Raw genomic sequence first — 18,464 nt, 5'->3', positions numbered from 1 at the left:
AGTGTGATCCTGGCTGGGGACTTCCTTTCTGGGGTTGCAAGGGTTTCAACCACTTGTTTGAATATTCAGACTTGTGGGTTTTTCTCTCCCCTAGTGCTTGGGGCTCTTGTTCGGTTAGAATGATTTCAACCATAGGTTTGTTTTGGAGAAGTAGCTAATTGTCCTAGTGTATTTTCCTTTCAGGAATGGCCTCGCTAGTGTTAAGTGTCAATCTGCGTAGATGTGAATATTTGGAGATGGGGAAGTGAACGCAGGTGATTCGCCTTAAGGCAATGGGTCTCCTCGCAGCGCCGGGGGGAATTTTCTGGCATTCACTGTGTGAGGACTCTGGCTGATGACCCGGGGGGGTGCGGATGGGCAGCTGAAATTTTTGTCAAACGCAGCGCCGCGGTGAGGCCCAACAAACCGAATCGTGGTTGTCTGGGGGGGAGAAATGTGGACTGCAGGGCCCAGCAAGGAGAATGGGACAGCTGGCGCTCACGGACCCGAACGCCCCGATGGTTTGTGGGGAAGAGTTTGTATGGGCACAATTTGGGCTGAGGGCTTCCTCTGATCGGTTGTTGCAGGGGGAACCGGGTGGTGTTCAGGGATCTCAGTCATCAGCCATCTGGCTCCAGCCGGTCTGGGGTCCACGTGCTTTTGCTCAGCCTGAAGTTACCTCCTCCACCTGGGTAGGGGGCCCTGGTTCCTGTAGAAGAACTCAGAGATTCGGATCAAATTATTACACACATCCCCCCGGAGGAACCAGAACCAGGCCCCGTCCTGCACTATTGTTTGACTGCCTTTCCTTTGTTTCCTGTATTCCCTCACTCCCTAATTAGTAACTGTTTGCCCTTTGAAACTCAGAAAAGGTCTGGGAGGCTGAAGCCTTTTTCCTGCAAACAAGAAAGGGGCACAGGGCAAGGCTTTTGTGCCCAACAGCATCCCACAGGGTCCTGCTCTGTTTCCAAATGGCCCGGGCCTGGTTTATGGACTTAAAGAATGTGACTGGAAGCGGGTGACAGTGATGTGAGGATACATGGGTGTTTGTTTCCTTTTCAGTTGTGTTTTGACTGAATTAAATTCATATTTAATAAACGGCACAGAGTGAATTGCTGACTAGGTACGGGGAACTTCAGGTATATTCCCTTGTATAATTCTTAGACGAGCCCTTTAAGGTTGATTGCTAACCCCGTTTTACAGATGAAGATACTAAAGCTGAGTGGTGAAATAATGTCTCCAAGGGTCCACAGCTGGGATCTGAACTAAGTTGGGATTTGAACACAGGTTTCTTTTATTCCCATGACCGTGTTATTTCTACTATGCTGCATGTCCCCTTAAGGAGACTTACTAATAACTGGGAGAAAGAGAGAGGGTAAAGGTAACCGTTACTGAATGCCTGCTGTGTGCTAGGCCCTATGCTAAGTGCTTTACCTTTGTCTCCAGGCCACATTGCCTGGGGTCAGGGAGTGTGGGTGGAGGATTGGTACTCTTGTGACCTTGGTTTCACAAAAGACAGTACTGAGGCTTAGAGGTGTTAAGTGCCTTTCCTGATAAATGGTGGAGCTGGAATCACAAGACGGAGTCTGGAGCCTCCACGGGCTCACAGTGAGCAAACTGGATGTGGAAGGGGTCTTCATGGTCTGAGAACCCACTGTCGAAGTAATGAACTTTACAGCATGGATAGCAGCTGTTTTCAGTGGATAAGCAAATACTTGCAGAGCGTTGATTTTTGTGTAAGAGTCTGGCTCTGAAACGCTGTTCAGAGATACCGGGAAGTGTAGGACGTACCCTGTTCTAGAGGAGATGACTGGTTATTAGTGTTACCGCACCCAAAAGGGGATGGGCATTTCAGGCCTGGGAAAACTTCCCAGAGCAGATGTTGTCGGTGTTATGGAGGGTAAGTTGGATGTATTGGGGGGCAGGGAAGACCTGAAGACAAGAGGGAGAAAAAGTAGATTCAGGAGAGCCTCAAGGCCAGGGTTGGATCTTAGAGACGGTGGCACCTGACCCACCTTATTGATGTGGAGAGGCCTGGCCTGCGGGTTGCTTCCCAAGGCTCACCTGGCAGGTGGTCGGGAATGGATTGGGAGGTGGAGGGATGAGGCTAGAGAAAGGTCCCCCAGGTTACAAAGCTGTTGTGAGCTACTAGCAGGAAAGGGTTAATGCTGGACCTCTCCTTGGAGGTAGTGATTCCGTTGGCCGTGGTCCTTAAGCAAAGGTGAGTAATGCCAAGAAGAGAGGCAGAAGTCGGCCTTACTCATGTGATGGAGTTGGGAGTTCAGAGATGACTTTCATAGGCTCTAAGAGAGGAACATGTTAGTTTATCATCACCTTCCCCCAACCGAGGATGAATTGATTTGCATGTTTCTTAGAAAACTCTCCTCCTCGATTTCTTGTCTTAGCTTTACAAAGTTCCCATCCGTTACTGTGGTGAGAGAGCCCCAGGTCTGACCTGCGTGCTGATTTGAGTCTGGGACTGTCAAGGGGTTACTGTAATTACCTAAAGGAGATCGCACTGGAGGTGGCATTCAATTGTCGGTCTACCACTTTATAGACGAGTACCGGCAGCCATGAAGTCTGGCGTATCTTGGGCGTGGAGTTCAGTCTTAAGGGCTTGGTGCATAGACAGCAGTGGGGAGGGAGGAAGGAGAAAGCAGTGAAGAATGGAGAGAGAGAAGAAATGCCTCCTGTAGGGCACTTGCAGGTTGGAACAGTCGAAGGTCAGATCAGTGACCTTGCCTCTTTATCACTCTGTATGTCCCACCCAGGGCTGTTCTAATCCAACAGAAACCAACACTGTATTTTAGGATCCTCCCCCAAAGTGGAGCTATACCCAGTTTCTCAAGTTTTTTAATTCCTGGAAGTTTTTTTTTTTAAAGGAATTTTGCCTTTTTGTTTTTTAATTGTATGTATGTATGTATGTATATATGGCTGTGTTGGGTCTTTGTTTCTGCAGAAGGGCTTTCTCTAGTTGTGGCGAGCGGGGGCCACTCTTCATCGTGGTGTGCGGGCCTCTCACTATCGCGGCCTCTCCCGTTGCGGAGCACAGGCTCCAGATGCGCAGGCTCAGTAATTGTGGCACACGGGGCTAGTTGCTCCGCGGCATGTGGGATCCTCCCAGACCAGGGCTCGAACCCGTGTCCCCTGCATTGGCAGGCAGATTCTCAAGCACTGCGCCACCAGGGAAGCCCTCTGGAAGTCTTTTAAGTAACTCCTTCCAGGTCAGGTGTCACTGAGGGGACTGAGGCTCTCTTTTCTAGCCTACTGTCAGACTGTCATTGTCACCAAAAGCCTGTCTCATTGCTGATTCTCCAGCTTTTAATGAAGCAATTGAGAGTGATTGGTGGGAAATACCAATCTGATTGAAAGGTGATTTTCTTGCATTGATTTACTTAATAATTAGAAACAAGAGACCAAACGTGGGGACCTTGTCTTGCCCAGGAGGCATAGCGGAGAGGGCTTTGGTGAGGAAGAGCCTAGGGATGCCCCTGTGTGAGTGGCCACGCGTGTGTCTGTGTGATTGTTCCTGGTGAATCCCGACCTGTGGTCCCATAGTGTGGTTATTCCCGAATGGAAGGCCTTATTACGATGATTGTTTCTTAGCACCTCTAGTTTCTGACACTTGGTGTTGTATGAGGTCGGTCTGCTTGCTTTATAAGTTTATCCAGTGACCTAACTTCTCAAGGAGTGTTATTCATAAAAGATGACATCTGAGGACATGTAGGTATGGCCTCAGTTAGCCTAGTGAAGCCCTTAATTAGTTCTGTGAAGAGGCTGTGTCCTTCTGTACAGTGTCAGAAGGATTTTAGATGAAAAGATGCTGTCCTGAAATATCTCTACCCCTGTGCTGTCTGGTAGAGCTTTCTGCCACGATGGAGATGTTCTGTATCTCTGCTGTCCGACATGGTAGCCACTAGCCACATGAAGCTGTGGAGTACTTGAAATGCGCCTAGTGTGTCTGAGGAACTGAGTTTTTTAGTTTATTGTAACTTAAATAGCCACATGTAGCAAGTGGCTACTACTATATTGATGATGCTCTAGACAATGGTCAGAGATGACTGATGGCCGTGTTTAGAACTTAGATTTAGGTCTTACTTGGGCAGGCTTGTTTGTGAGGGGAGATGTAAGATACAGGGTACTCTAGTGGACATTAGAAAGTCTAAGAGATAGCATAGAATTGTGGAATTTTATTTAAATGTTGGACTTCAAAAATCTAAAAAAATGATACAGATGAACTTAGTTACAAAACAGAAGCACTCACAGACTTAGAGAATGAACTTATGGTTACCAGGGGAAAAGGGTGGGTGGGGGGAGAGGGATAGACTGGGAGTTTGGGATTGACATGTACACACTGCTATATTTAAAATGGATAACCAACAAGGACCCACTGTATGGCACAGGGAACTCCGCTCAATATTCTGTAATAATCTAAATGGGAAAAGAACTGGAAAAAGAATGGATACTTGTATGGGTATAACTTGCTGTACACCTGTAACTAACACATCATTGTTAATCAACTATACTCCAGTATAAAGGAAAAAATGTTGGACTTCAAAGAAGACTTGGGTCATTGGAGCTGGGGTAGGCAGGGAAGTTTCTTAGAGGAGAATGGCATGCCCATAGCTTTCAGGTTTTCTGGAATAATTTCCACACAGCCGTAAACGTTCTCTTCACTCATGCGCCCAGGGAAGCAGTATGGTATGGAAGACTCCAGGCTTAGGAGCCTGACAGATCTCTGTGAAGATGGGGTTCACTTATGCAAGATATTTAGGTTTCTAAGCCTCCGTTTCTTGATCCGTAAAATGTGTGTGATAGTACCTCCAAGAGCTCTTGTTAGGTTGGATAACTTATACAGAGTTCCTAGTGTCTTGGAACATAGCAGGTTCTCATGAATGTAGGTGTTATTATTGGAAATAGGATTAGCATATATACACAAAGGTCCCTGACTGTTGAAAAGTGCATGATGCGATTGAGTTTATACTCCTTTTCTTTATATCATTTGATGAAGGAGATCTGTCTCTTGACACGTTGAGCTAGGAGTCCTGAGAGTGTCACAGGGAGAGTGGGGAGAAGGCAAGAAGGCTGTGAAGAGGCTAAGTAGTACACAGAGGGACCCTTGCCAAACTGAGAACTCTAGTGTGATAAATAAATCCGTCGCTGCAGTCACTGGAAAGGGCACAAGTTTATCAGCATGTCTTGCAATCTTCAGAGTTCCAACTTTCATTCTCCTCCCCTCCCAGCAGAGTATTAACTGGAGTGTACAGCTTAAACACTCTCTGGGGTTCTGGGCATTTATTTGCATGGCACCTTGGACCCCCTCCTGGAGATGATTCCATTATCATTTCCTTATCTGGCTTCTCTGTTTACTTCAACACTTGAGGTTGATTTAGTGTCTTACAAGAACCAAATATTGTCTTCCAGACATCATTAATCTTGCCTTTCTTACCAGGCCTAAGTGTGAAATTAATCAAAAAGGAAAGGGAAATTAATAATACGGTTGGTAGTCACAATTCATCAGGATACCTCACAGCAGGTATGAAATTAACTTCGAATTAACACACGCTTCAACAAATTAAAGGTATAGAGAAGGGTTATTTATTATTTAGGAAATGCCCCTTAATGCTTCCCACTTTGATAATTAGTTAGATGATGGGTGGTGTCTGGTGATAAGACCCATTCTGTATTGTGAGGTCGCCTTGAGACCCATGGAAATCATCAAATCAACGTTCTTTTTTCATGTTTCACTTAGATAGATGAGACCAAGCCAGATGGTTAATGCATACTTGTTTCCTGTGAGTTGAAAAGGTTTGCCCAAACACTTGCAGTTTTGATCTCTATTTGCAATAAACTAAATTTGATCCCGGGTTCTGTGTTTCCTTGTTATGACATGCAGTATGATCAGTTTCAAAGGAGACATTATTATGCACACATTGTGGAAAAGAATGGAGCATTATAATTATAACTCTCTGTTACAGCTTTCGCCGAGGTTGATAAAGGACAGGCTTTTGTTACTGAATTGTTCCTATAATTACATCAGAACTAACAGGCATCAGTCACCTTCCATTAGGGGTGGGAGAGAAGGAGCCTTACTTATTTAAGTGATCACATAAGGTGCTGAATGAATCATCCTCAGCCTCATCATGAGGAATTAAAAATAGAAAGGAGCAGTTGACATCATCCTATAGCAGGTTTTTAAGGAACAGAAAAATGCCAGATAGTTTTTAAGGAAAAGAGCCGCCTGAAGTGATGCCCCAGGCCACATGTGAATAGCCTCTTGGCAGCAGGTCTCAGGCTTGAGACTACATCCCGGACTCCTGGGGGGCTTGTTCAGATAGATGGCGGGACTCCAACCGAGTTTCTGGAGTTTCTGGTTGGTAGGTGCGTGGTGGGGTCTGAGATTTTTGCATTCCCCACTTCCCCAGGTGATGATGATGTTGCTGCTTCCAGGGCTGTACGTTGAGAGCCATTAGGCTAGGGGAGAGAAACAGGTGTAACTCGGATGGTTCCAAAACCAGAATTTTAAGATTAATTCCCTGGTGGCTGTTAAAAATAATGCTGATGAAAATACTGAGCTTTGTTTGGGGTTATGTGTCAGTTTTGTAAAGGGAATCTGCTCTTTGTGACGTCAACGAATGTTAAAAATAGTTGCAAACCTTGGTAAGTGGTCTCCCGGCCCGTGTCTTGGTAAAATCTTGGGTAAACTTGTTTGGCTACAAGTATTCTTTCTGTAATCCAAGTTAGTGATGAATTCGGAAGTCGCAAGGAATGCATTTTTTTTTTCTTATTTGTAAATCGAGCACTTTACCTAGGGACCATCTGTAGCACGGTCGTGTTAGGTAAGGGTATTCCAGGGCCCAAGGCACTAAATCATTGTTAATTGTCACACCTGCCTGACAAAATAGCTGTTAGCAAAATCAAAATGTAATGCATCGGGCACCACCAGGCTGTGGTTCCAGGCTTCTGACCGGTTCTAGAACTGCCCTTTTATTATCCTCTTATAGGAGTAACAACCACAGTAATAATTGCTAACATTTGTGGAGGGTTTGCTGCCTCTCTGATGCAGCAGCTGTGCTTTTTGGGCGTAGTAGTTTGTGAGTCCCCCCATCCTTTCTGACTGAGGCGCTGTGGTTATCTCTCCTTCAGACACGAGGAGACAGAGGCTTGGGGAGGCACTGGCGTTGTGAGGTTGGGCCTCTGCATTTGAGTCCAGGCGGTGTGAGCCATGTGAGGCAAATTTAGATTGGAGTCTATTTTGGGAAGCTCTCAGTGGAGCCTTGATGAAAGACCTCACCGGAATGGAAAGATGCTAGCAAGTTTGAAATGTGATGAAACCAAACGTATCAGGTCAAAATTGCAGAAGTTCTGATGTCAAGGACCACTCTAGATCTTTGTACCTGGGCAAAATTTTGCTATGCGGTAAATGTAGCTGCTCTGCCCAACCTAAGGTGAAAGCCATATATGAAGCCACTCTTGTAATTATGGGCCTTTTTTTCTCTGTGACTATCTGATGTTCCTTACGGAAGACTGAATGACTTAAATCTTATAATGATAGGGAACTATACTCAATATTTTGTAATGACCTTTAAGGGAAGAGAATCTGAAGAAGAAAAAAATATATATATAACATATAGAAATATATATTAAATTGAATCATGCTGTACAACTGAAACTAACACGATATTGTAAAATCAATTATACTTCAATTAAAAAAATAAAAAGAATTAAAGGAAAAATTTTAAAAACACTTATAACGATGGTCATGATTTGTTTCTAATGTGTAAGCGCTCAGTGGCCTTATCGTTGGAAGTCTTTTTTCTAGACATGAAGATATTTTAAGCAGAGCCATAAACTCCCTTCAACTATTTGCTCACATGAATCAATGTCGGGACAGCTTTGGTGTTCACAATGAGCCACCTTTGCTTAGGCTGTGGAAAAGAAGAGAGGGAAAGCCTGCTTTGAGTTGTATCCCCGGTCACATACAGATTCTGAGCTTCTCTATTTGGAGAGACATTGTCCACAGGGAATAAGAGGATGGAACACTTGGGTGTAAAATTGAAAAGGGATCAACCCAACAGATGACGGTGCTGAAGGGCATTAGGGACAAAGAGGTGTGAGACCCACCAGTCTGGAATTGGCCTCCATTATCCTGTGTCATCAGATGCAGCGTAGGTGCTGCAGAGGTGGTCCTTGAACAAGCTGGGTTTACCATGGCTCACTTTTAGAGATGCTTTGAATGGGGAAGGGGCGATAGGCAAGATACGCAGATGCAGACTTCTGATAGAATGCCGCTTGAGAGGGCAGAACTCATCAAGTAGATTGTTTTGTTTGTGGGTCATTTATAGTATATTTTATCTGAAATATAAAATGAAAGGGGTATAGGTTGGTTGAAAATGGGATTCCAGTTTTTCCTAGCTACTCTCTATCTCCAGTGATTGTTTACCTTATTCTTTCTAGATTGAATTGCATTCCCATGATCTCTATTTGCAAGTGCTTTCACAAGTTTAGGTATAATTAAGGGAGGAAAATCAAAGCATAAGCCCAAGAAGAGATTGAGGGGGCCTATTATTAATACCTAGAAAAGATACTTTGGGTAAAAGCTTGATGAAAGCTGTGGAGTGGTGCTGGTTTTGAAAATTAGGAAGGAGAAAGGACTTCCTTCAACATTTTCTTTATCTATAGACGCAACTAGAAATGGCTATAAACTTTAATCTTATATACCTGCAGAAAATGATATTTAAGATTAGTTGAACATTAAAGCTTTGCTGAGGATTAAAGTGAATGGCCTTTGGGTTTCTTGGTGACCACGAATTTTGCTAACGTATAGAGCCAAGCATAATGCAGTAGTTTGCGTATGACTCAGGGAATAGCTTGTCTGATTCTTAAAGTGAAGTCGAGATTGAGTTCTTAATTAGTCTGAGTATTATTAAAGAAAATCCAGATTTGAAAGCGTTGGGGGAGGTAAAGGGTAATGAACTTTTCTCTTCCTTTTGGCACATCATGAACACCTTGACTTATGAATCATACCAGTGTCACTACTGGTATGATTCATTAAGTCACCACGGGCTGTGCACTTGATCGCAACATTCAAAGGCAAATTGCCAGGTAATATACCAAATTAGGTGTTTATGAAAACATACAGAAAAGAGTTAAGGCACTGAGAGTAAGTTGATATTATTGCAGTCGGAGGCACATGGGTGTTCATTTTGTTAGCTGACACTGCTACATGAGAATGTGTTTTTGATGTTGACCAAGATGCTTAGGATTGTTTTCTTGAAATGTATCTTGGTGCTGCTTACAGGAGTTAGTAGCTTTTTCTGTATCATGATAACCCATTCCTTCACCTCAAAGCTATCTCAGAATGAAGCTGGTACAAAAGGGGCCCCGTGGTCACCAGCATTGATTCAGTTCCTTCCAGCCTTCTACCCTTCCTTAGCAAGCATTTGAGGCCAGACTGTTTCATGGAGATGGTGGATTTGGAATAACAGCAGGTTGAATCTGCTCTTGTAAGTTGCCCCAGTGCACCAACCCTCTGCTATTGTTCAGAGACTGTTGACACACACAAAAATGTTAGTGCTGTGAAGGGTAGTTATATGCTGCAGACCATATAAAGAGAGAATCATCTTTGTGTTAAAAAAACAAAACTCTTTCAGACATTTCCCAGCAGAATATGGTACATGTTCTTCTGTGAGGGTCTTAAGTAAAAAGTAGACCAGTTGGCTAGTCTTAGAAGACTTCTGGGCAGTTAGTTTGAAGATGGGTCTGTTCAGCATCGTCTTTATTCTTTTCCTCTCCCTCTCCTTCCCTCCCTCCCTCTTCTTCCCTCCCTCTCTATTGAGCTCTCTTTCAGTTTTATAATTCTCTGCTGATAAATTCCATAAATATCAGAAACACACTGTATGTATTTGTTAAAAGGACATGTTTTCCCCCTTTTCTTTTTCTGTAAAGGAGTTTTTTTTTTTTAAAGAAGATGTCGTTGGTAGGAGTTTATTAATTAGTTTATTTTTGCTGTGTTGGGTCTTCGTTTCTGTGCGAGGGCTTTCTCTAGTTGTGGCAAGTGGGGGCCACTCTTCATCGCGGCGCGTGGGCCTCTCACGATCACGGCCTCTCTTGTAGCGGAGCACAGGCTCCAGATGTGTAGGTTCAGTAGTTGTGGCTCACGGGCCTAGTTGCTCCGCGGCATGTGGGATCCTCCCAGACCAGGGCTCGAACGTGTGTCCCCTGCATTAGCAAGCAGATTCTCAACCACTGCGCCACCAGGGAAGCCCAGTAAAGTTTTATAGAGGGAAGATATTAGTGATATCAGAAGCACACATAGTAGATATATTTCTAAAATTGTTTTTTACTGCTTTTCTGATTTTATTCAAGGTGAAGCAGGTACAAGTAATCTGTTACATTTAAATGAACAGGCTTGTGATTCAACTAGCTTTATCTCGTATTGCAGACTCCTTGGTTTTTTGTCGTAGAGCTATGTATTTTTTAAATCATGTGTATACACCTACTTGAGACTGTGGGTATAAATTAATGTAGTCTAGTCCGGGAAGCATTAGGATTGGTAAAAGCTTAGGTTTAATGCCTCCTGAGACTTGGAACAAAGAACGGTTTTGTGGAGATGCTCCATCTTCGCCAAATGTAGCCTTACTCCTGCTGAACTAATAATGGATGGATTTGGATCCTAACAAGTGAGATAATGTAATTTTTTAGATAAATGCCTCTGGGTGTTGAAGTGATAGGGAATGCTCACCTAGCTATTTTTCGGTATTTATCTTAAAAGGCATTCGGTTCCGAAATGTGAGAGGCCTAGTTCGCAGAAGCTCTTTGTCAGCCTGTGTGTTTGCAATGGATCAAGTTCTTAAAGGGGAGAAACTTAAAAATGTCTTTGTTCTTGTGATTGCAGGAGTGATTACTGCTCTGTAGTAGACATTGGAGGCGGATCCATCAGGCCATGTAAGTACCACAGTAAGCACATATTTACCTGGCTAAGCACAGACCCTGGGATATTTGCCCTTAGGGAGAGAGGACCGAGGATTTGAGCCAGACGTTAGCATTTGGAACCATCAAAATGCACCACAGTCCCAAAGGGCCGGGGGGTTGCCCTTCTAGCGCAACTCAATCCCGAGGAGACGTACGTCCCTGGCTATTTGGTTGAAACCTGGTGGAATTTATCTTTTGGGTTAGCTGGGCAAGAATGTTTTATCTGCCTCGAATTAGTGAAGTGACTGGAGCAGAAGGTCATTTATTACTTAGTCATTATCAAACGTAAATGTATTGGACTGGATTATGGCCTGATACTCTTAGGTGGAAGGGCTGGCCCCTTCAGACACAGAGGATCATGGTGTGAACATAAATAAGCAAAGCCAATGAAGTGGAGAGTGTGACTCAGAATGACTGCACAATCTCTGAACTGTGTCTGTATCAAGGAATTGTTCACGGAGTACATTTTCCTAAGCCGCCAGTTATGAATGTATTTTACGGAGGAAGCACTTTGCTGAGCGCTTCCTTGTTCTAACTGTATGAATAGTCCTGAGTGCTTAAACCCACTGTCTAAGCTACCTTTGAGAGTCACCTTGGTAAATCAGACATTCAGCTTGGGAGCAGAATTTTTGGATTTTACAGGCTAATAGGATTTGGGTATCAAGGTTATGGGACCAGCAGAACGAAACGTGAAACATTCATAATTCTTGTTTCTCTTATGTGTGTGGATCTTTGAACAAACTTTGTCCCTAACGACATCACAGGAAAATCCATTCCAGCAACTGACAAGCAGATGAATGTCTGATGTGAATAAAAGCCTTAGTTAGAACTCAAATTATGTGACCATGTGACTTTTATCAGAGGCTTCTCTCTAGCTGTCACCTTGAAAGTTTGTCCCGCTGGGAGAAACCAGAGAAACAAGAAGTGTCTCTGTCAGAACCTCAAAGAGATTTTGCGTGTCTAAAGACATAGGGTTTTGTCTAAGAACAAGCATATTTAATCCCTCTTACACATCCCCCTACCTCCACATCACACACATGACTGAAAGGGAGTGGTTTTCCACTTCAGTTCAGGGACTGGACAGGTAAACCATCTATCTTCAAGGGTCTGTTCTGAAACTAGTGGAGTGCCGACAGATAAGAAAGTCCGTTCACTGCCTTCCCAGGAGGTGCGAGGCATGGCAGCTGGGGCTGTAGCAGGCTGGCATCGTGAAGAATAGGAGCTGGGTCTGCGGTCCCTGATACCCAGGTGCAATGGCTTATGCTCTGGGAAGGATGTGCATCTTTCTGCCTCTCCTCTGCTGTGATTTTCTTTTTCTTTTTTTCCTGCTCTGTGTGGGGTTGACAGTCTTTGTGGAGCACGCAGACGTGTTGGCATCATGTGGCACTCCTGGGCTGTGTCTACCTGCCACCAGATATGGTGTCACCTTCCCCCTTCAGCGCGCCAATACCTAGCTGCCTTTGGAAGGGCCTCTTGGCTCCTTTCAAAATAACTACTGAAAGAGAAGCTGTCTGTCAGCCTCCTCCAGAACCATGGAATTGGGCTGCTGTCAACCTGTTGGAGGAGTTCCCAATGCAGCAGACTGGCTGTCACTGACATTTATAACTTGAAAGCCGTATCACAGATGAGTTTGCGTGTCTTACCATCTTTTAAATTAGCCTTCAGATTATAAAGCACACCCTCCACACTTTGACAACGCCCAGGACTTTGGAGGTGGTTGGGTCTTCCTGAAGGTGGAGAAGCAGTCACCCTTCTCCCCTGGCCATTTTGTAAAACTGCCTTTCTTCTGATGCAGCAGGAAGGAAGTTGTCCCAGTGTTAGGCTTGGGTTTATGTGTAACCCTGAGTCGGTTTAGATCAGGGAAATGATTGGCTTCTGGAAACAAATGACTCTAACTCTGCTACAGAGTCTGTGGTAAGAAAGGGTGTTGCTGGGAAATGGGTGTCAGAAAATGTTTCTCACCTAGGTTGGTAGATCTGTACCTGGTTTTTTATGCCTTAGTTTCTCAAAGAACCATCTCTGAGTTTCATTTCTGGAGACCTGACCGGAAGAGAAGGATGCAGTGTTGATAAAAATGGAAGTTAAAACCATAGCCACCCCAGCGGATCTCGTTAACACACACTGCCAGAGGAGAAGGCTAAGGCGCAGGAGGGCAGCAGAAGGCGTGTTCCTCACCGTGGGTCTGTCTAGACTGTACATTCCTTGAGCACGAGGATTGGCCTTATTCCTTTTCACACCACCGGTGGCGAGTATACAACCTGGCATGTGGCAGCAGGATGAGCCGAGCCAATGAGTGTCAAAAAGAAACAGGTGTTATAGGCAGGAAAAATTTGGTTTCATTTTCTTTTCATCCTGCTCATGCAGGTGTTGAAATACAGTCATCAACAAATCCAGATGATGGAGTTTTCAAGTTCATGGCGTTCTCCTGTTGGCATCAAAGATGAGTAATCTTGGAAGAGGTGTAACACAAATGGGGGCTTAGATGGCAAGTCTTGGATGCAATTAAGATGAAACAGCCTTCACTGTCCGTGCTCAGATTGCTTTCTGTGGTTCCCAGGCTGTTAGTCACGTCTTGGGAAACGTCAGTGCCTGACCTTGGCTGTGTGCCGTGCAGCCGCGTCCACTGCATGGCCTGCCTGGAGTGGGGCAGGGACAGGCTCTTGAACCAGCTTGATGGTGGCCACAGGATTTGGGAAGAGAGTCAGCTGAGGATGGTTGTCACCTTCCCGGCCCTTTGCCTGTGGTGCACATTGGATCTCCATCTCGGCCCTCCTTCTCCAAGCCCAAGAGTTGCCTGCAGTCTGTCTAGACAGCTGCCGCCCATTGATAGCTGGGCATGTTGGATTAACCTCGATGCCCTGTTTGCCCCAGGGAAAGGTGGGGTGCAGGGCAGAGGTCAGGGCTGGGGCTGCCCCTTGTCACCAGGCCAGACGTGGAACAGCAGAGCAGTTGTCTTCCCAAGGCATGCCTGGTTTGGACTGGATCTAATCAGAATTCCCGGTTTGTGGCAAGACGTTTCAAAACAGCGTCATGTGTCTGTTCTCTGGCGATACTTGAAAAAAAATACTGAAAAATGTTTAAATATTTCAAATACCCAGACAAGTGCAGTGACTTAGTGGAATACTTGATCATTTACATCCCCCTCGAGTCCCTGCCTTTCTGAACTCGTGGATGACACGTCTTAGTAACTGTGAAAGGTGCCGATGTTGACGTCTGTTAAAATTACCATCCTTTTGTCCCTGGAAAGTCTAAAACACGTGGCCTGCCTGGAACGCTCCGGGGAGGGTTGGTGCTGCCTGGCTCCGCCCTTTCCTATGGTTTCGTTCGTTACGTCACTGTCCCGTCATTGTCGTCTAGACGGTTTCTCTTCATTCATTTTCAAGGAGGTGTATGTGTTTAAATCCTTCTCCCCAAGTTCTCCTCCTCCACTAGTTCAGGGCTCCCTTGTAATGGGCAGTGCAGTGGGTCCCGCTGGACAGAGCTAATGCCGTCTCCACGTCCCCTTCCCATAATACACTTCATCATACCTGATGCCGCACACGTGACTCACTCTGTCAGTAACCTCTCCTTTCTCCCCAAGCCGGCGTGGCATCTCTCCACGTATGTCGACCTCCCTGGAGGAGACAGGCGAAGGTTCCTTTACTTTGCGTCTCAGGTTTAGGTGATGGATAGAGAGCATCTGTTGGGTAGGCTGAGGCTCTCCCTCGGGTTAATTAACGCGGGGTAAGGGCCACGGACGGTTTTTTTCTTCTTTTACCGTGATGGCTTTCTGGGACCGGAGTCCTGTGTTATTTAGGCTGTGTGGATGAATGACTGATTACTTTTAACTCTTCCTTTTGGTCTGAGCTCAGGATGGCTCACAGGAGTCAGTGCCCACTGCGCATGCATTGGAGGGGCTACCGGAAAGTTTACCACCACCCATTTAAAGGGAGATGCCTGCTGGAAAGGAAGGGTGAAAGGTAGAGGAGAGCCTGGGTGAGGGTGAGTCAGGAAGGATTGGGGAAGGGGGTGTGGTGGCCATGGGAATTTGGTTGAAGAGTTTGTGGCCTCTCCCATTGCGGAGCACAGGCTCCGGCCACGCAGGCTCAGCGGCCACGGCTCATGGGCCCAGCCGCTCCGCGGCATGTGGGATCTTCCCGGACCGGGGCACGAACCCATGTCCCCTGCATCGGCAGGCGGACTCTCAACCACTGTGCCACCAGGGAAGCCTGGAACCGTTTTTTAAAATTCTAAATCATCATGGTCTGGTACCATAAAAATAAATTGCTAGAAAAAGTGAGATTAAAGAAAGAAGAAAGTTGTCCCCTGCGCACATGGCGCTGCGAGTGGCACGGAGCGTGCGGGCCGCGGTCTGCAGCCTGCGCGCCGTCTCTGCGCCCAACGTGCCCTGGCCGCCGCGGCCCTGGGGACTGCGGGCGGGCGCCGTACGGGCGCTGCGCACCGGACCCGCTCTGCTGTCGGATCGTAAATTCACAGACAAACATGAATGGGTAACAGCAGAAAACGGTGTTGGAACAGTGGGAATCAGCAATTTTGCACAGGAAGCTTTGAGAAATGTTGTTTACTGTAGTCTGCCTGAAGTTGGGACAAAATTGAACAAACGAGGAATTTGGTGTTTTGGAAAGTGTGAAAGCTGCTAGTGAACTCTATTCTCCTCTATCAGGAGAATTAACTGAAATTAATGAAGCTCTGGCAGAAAATCCAGGACTTGTCAACAAATCTTGCTATGAAGATGGTTGGCTGATCAAGATGACACTCAGTAACCCTTCAGAACTAGATGAACTAATGAGTGAAGAAGCATATGAGAAATATGTAAAATCTATTGAGGAGTGAAAATGGAACCCCTAAATAAACTAGTTTGAAACAACTTAATCTAAAAAAAAAAGTATAAAATACTAGCCTTCAATTTTATTATGAGATTCAAAGACATAGAGTTACCTTGTCCACTGACTGTAAAAGTTAAAAGGACACTTACCCTCAGTTTTGGTACTTAGCTCTTCAAAGACCAGAAACACTTGGTGGACTGGCCCCCCTCTGTGGATGCTCCCACCCGCTTTGAGTAGTAGCACTGACCTGGGAGATGGGGGTTTCAGCTCTGTTTCTGCTGGAGGGCCCACCCTGACCTCTCTGAATCCTGGTTTTTATGCTACAAAGTGAAAGTGTTATTGGTCTGCAGGGCACTGTTCTCCCCGACAGGAGATGAGTGAGGAACCAGGAACAGTGCCCATTTCTGTGTTCCTCACCCAAATGGTGATCTCTCTTTATAGAGATCCGTCTGGAAGGGACCTGCTGGGGGTTATTTCATATACGCCTTTGGCCACCTTGACCAGATGTCTGCCCAGCTCATTTGAAAGGCACACGTCCTGCGTTTGTGACCTTCTGTAACAGAAGGACCTCTGTGTGTGTGTGTGTGTGTGTGTGTGTGTGTGTGTGTGTGTGTGTGTGTCTATACGTATAGTCATACCCAGTGCAAGTTTCTTTTTCCTAGTTCATAGTTTTAGGCTGGTGGAGGTGGAGAAATTACCCCTTTTAAGAAGTCATTTAGCATAATAAATGCTGGAGAGGGTTTGGAGAAAAGGGAACCCTCTTGTACTGTTGGCTGGAATGTAGTTTGATACAGCCACTATGGAGAATAGTACGGAGGTTCCTTGAAAAACTAAAAATAGTTACCGAGTGATCCAGCAATCCCACTCTTGGGCATATATCTGGAAAAAGTCGAATTTGAAAAGATAAATGCACCCCAGTGTTCATAGCAGCACTATTCACAATAGCCAAGACATAAAGCAACCTAAATGTCCATCGGCAGATGAATGGATAAAGATGTGGTACATATATACAACAGAATATCACTCAGCCATAAAAAAGAATGAAATAATGTCATTTGTAGCAACATGGATGGACCTCGAGATTATCGTACTAAGTCAAGTAAGTCAGACAAAGGCAAATATTATATCACTTCTATGTGGAATCTAAAAAATAGTACAAGGGGCTTCCCTGGTGGCGTAGTGGTTGAGAGTCCGCCTGCCGATGCAGGGGACACGGGTTTGTGCCCCGGTCCGGGAAGATCCCGCATGCCGTGGAGCGGCTGGGCCCGTGAGCCATGGCCGCTGAGCCTGCGCGTCCGGAGCCTGTGCTCCGCAACGGGAGAGGCCACAACAGTGAGAGACCCGCGTACAGCAAAAAAAAAAAAAAAAATTAAAAAAAAATAGTACAAATGAACTTATTTACGAAACAGACTCACAGACATAGGAAACAAACTTATGGTTACCAAAGGAGAGGGGTGAGAGATAAACTGGGAGTATGGAATTAACAGATACATACTACTATATATAAAATAAACAACAAGGATTTACTGTATAGCATGGGAAACAATATTCAATATCTTGTAATAACCTAAAATGGAAAAGAATCAGAGAAAAAGGAATATAGATATATACATATATATGTATAACTGAATCACTGCTGTACACCTGAAACTATTACAATATTTAAAATCAACTCTACTTCAATTAAAGAAAAAAAGTCATTTAACGACCAAGGCTAAATAGGCGCTGACTTCGTGAACCCCTGCCCTCCAGGATCACCCTGCGGTGGCGTTCATTCTAGCCCCCTGGAAGGGGGCACAGACGCAGGTCCCCTGGCCTCACCTTGCTGGGACACGTCATCCACCTGTGCGTCTAGGGAGGAGAAGGGAACAGGCATTCAGTGAGTAGCGAGCATTGCCCACAGGCCCCCTTTCTCCTGCTTCTGTGATTCACTTATCAGAATCTTGTTCACTCTTGCATTCTTTTATCCACCTGAACTTGTTTACTCCTCTTTTACGCCTGTTCGTGATTATGGTCAGGCGTTGCATTTTTATGCCCTGAGTAAGAAACAATGGGAAGAGAAGATTGGAAATTGCCTCAGAATTAATGGACATTGATTATACTGGCCGCTGTCAGCAGCCATGACTAGTGCTGACCGTGAGAGGAAATTGGCCATGTGCCATCGGCCACATTTGGATTTTTTTTTTTTTTAATCAAGGTATGTGTGAGGGGAGAGTACTGCTTAGTCTTTTAAAAGTAAATAGCACTTAAGCAGAAGGAGACGGTTGGAGCAGGGGCAGCCTGTAACCCTTGTTGAAAGGGGGAGGTAACGTACTTGATAAAAAGCTGAAGTAACTCTAATAGTTTTGTAAGTGCACTTTCTTCCGGCAGCAGTGAATTAAAAGAAAGCAAACCAAAGCACCTTTATTTGTCCTCAATCCAGAGAGTCTGAATGTGAGGTGAGATTGTGGGAAGGACAGGGTGTGTGTGTGTGTGCGTGTGCGTGTGCGTGCGCGTGCGCGTGTGTGTGTGTGTGTGTGTGTGTGTGTGTAGGGGAGCTGGTCTTGGCAGGAGAGTTGCAGGTTTAGCATCCTTTTGGAGCCACATGTGGTATCATGTCAGTCAGGATAACTGGACTAGGCATTTTGACCAGAGGACCTACTACAGAAAACTGGGTTTGTAGGTGACGGAAGAGGTGATATTGAT

At 45.3% G+C, this 18,464-nt stretch overlaps 1 protein-coding gene and 1 pseudogene across 1 annotated transcript in view; both read left to right on the top strand.

The window, feature by feature from the left end:
- Positions 1 to 18,464, top strand: part of MGAT5 (alpha-1,6-mannosylglycoprotein 6-beta-N-acetylglucosaminyltransferase) — a 364,482-nt gene that overhangs the window by 43,453 nt on the left and 302,565 nt on the right. The window contains exon 2 of the mRNA XM_060151522.1: positions 10,877 to 10,926. The gene's annotated coding sequence lies outside the window, so the exon portion shown is untranslated. The remainder of the gene's footprint in view (positions 1 to 10,876; positions 10,927 to 18,464) is intronic.
- LOC132521860 (glycine cleavage system H protein, mitochondrial-like) lies at positions 15,267 to 15,804 on the top strand (annotated as a pseudogene).

This window comes from Lagenorhynchus albirostris, chromosome 6 (genome assembly GCF_949774975.1).
Source record: "Lagenorhynchus albirostris chromosome 6, mLagAlb1.1, whole genome shotgun sequence".
Lineage (NCBI taxonomy): Eukaryota > Metazoa > Chordata > Mammalia > Artiodactyla > Delphinidae > Lagenorhynchus > Lagenorhynchus albirostris.
The sequence above is the reverse complement of the archived record's forward strand: the minus strand, read 5'-3'. Positions and strand labels throughout refer to the sequence as shown.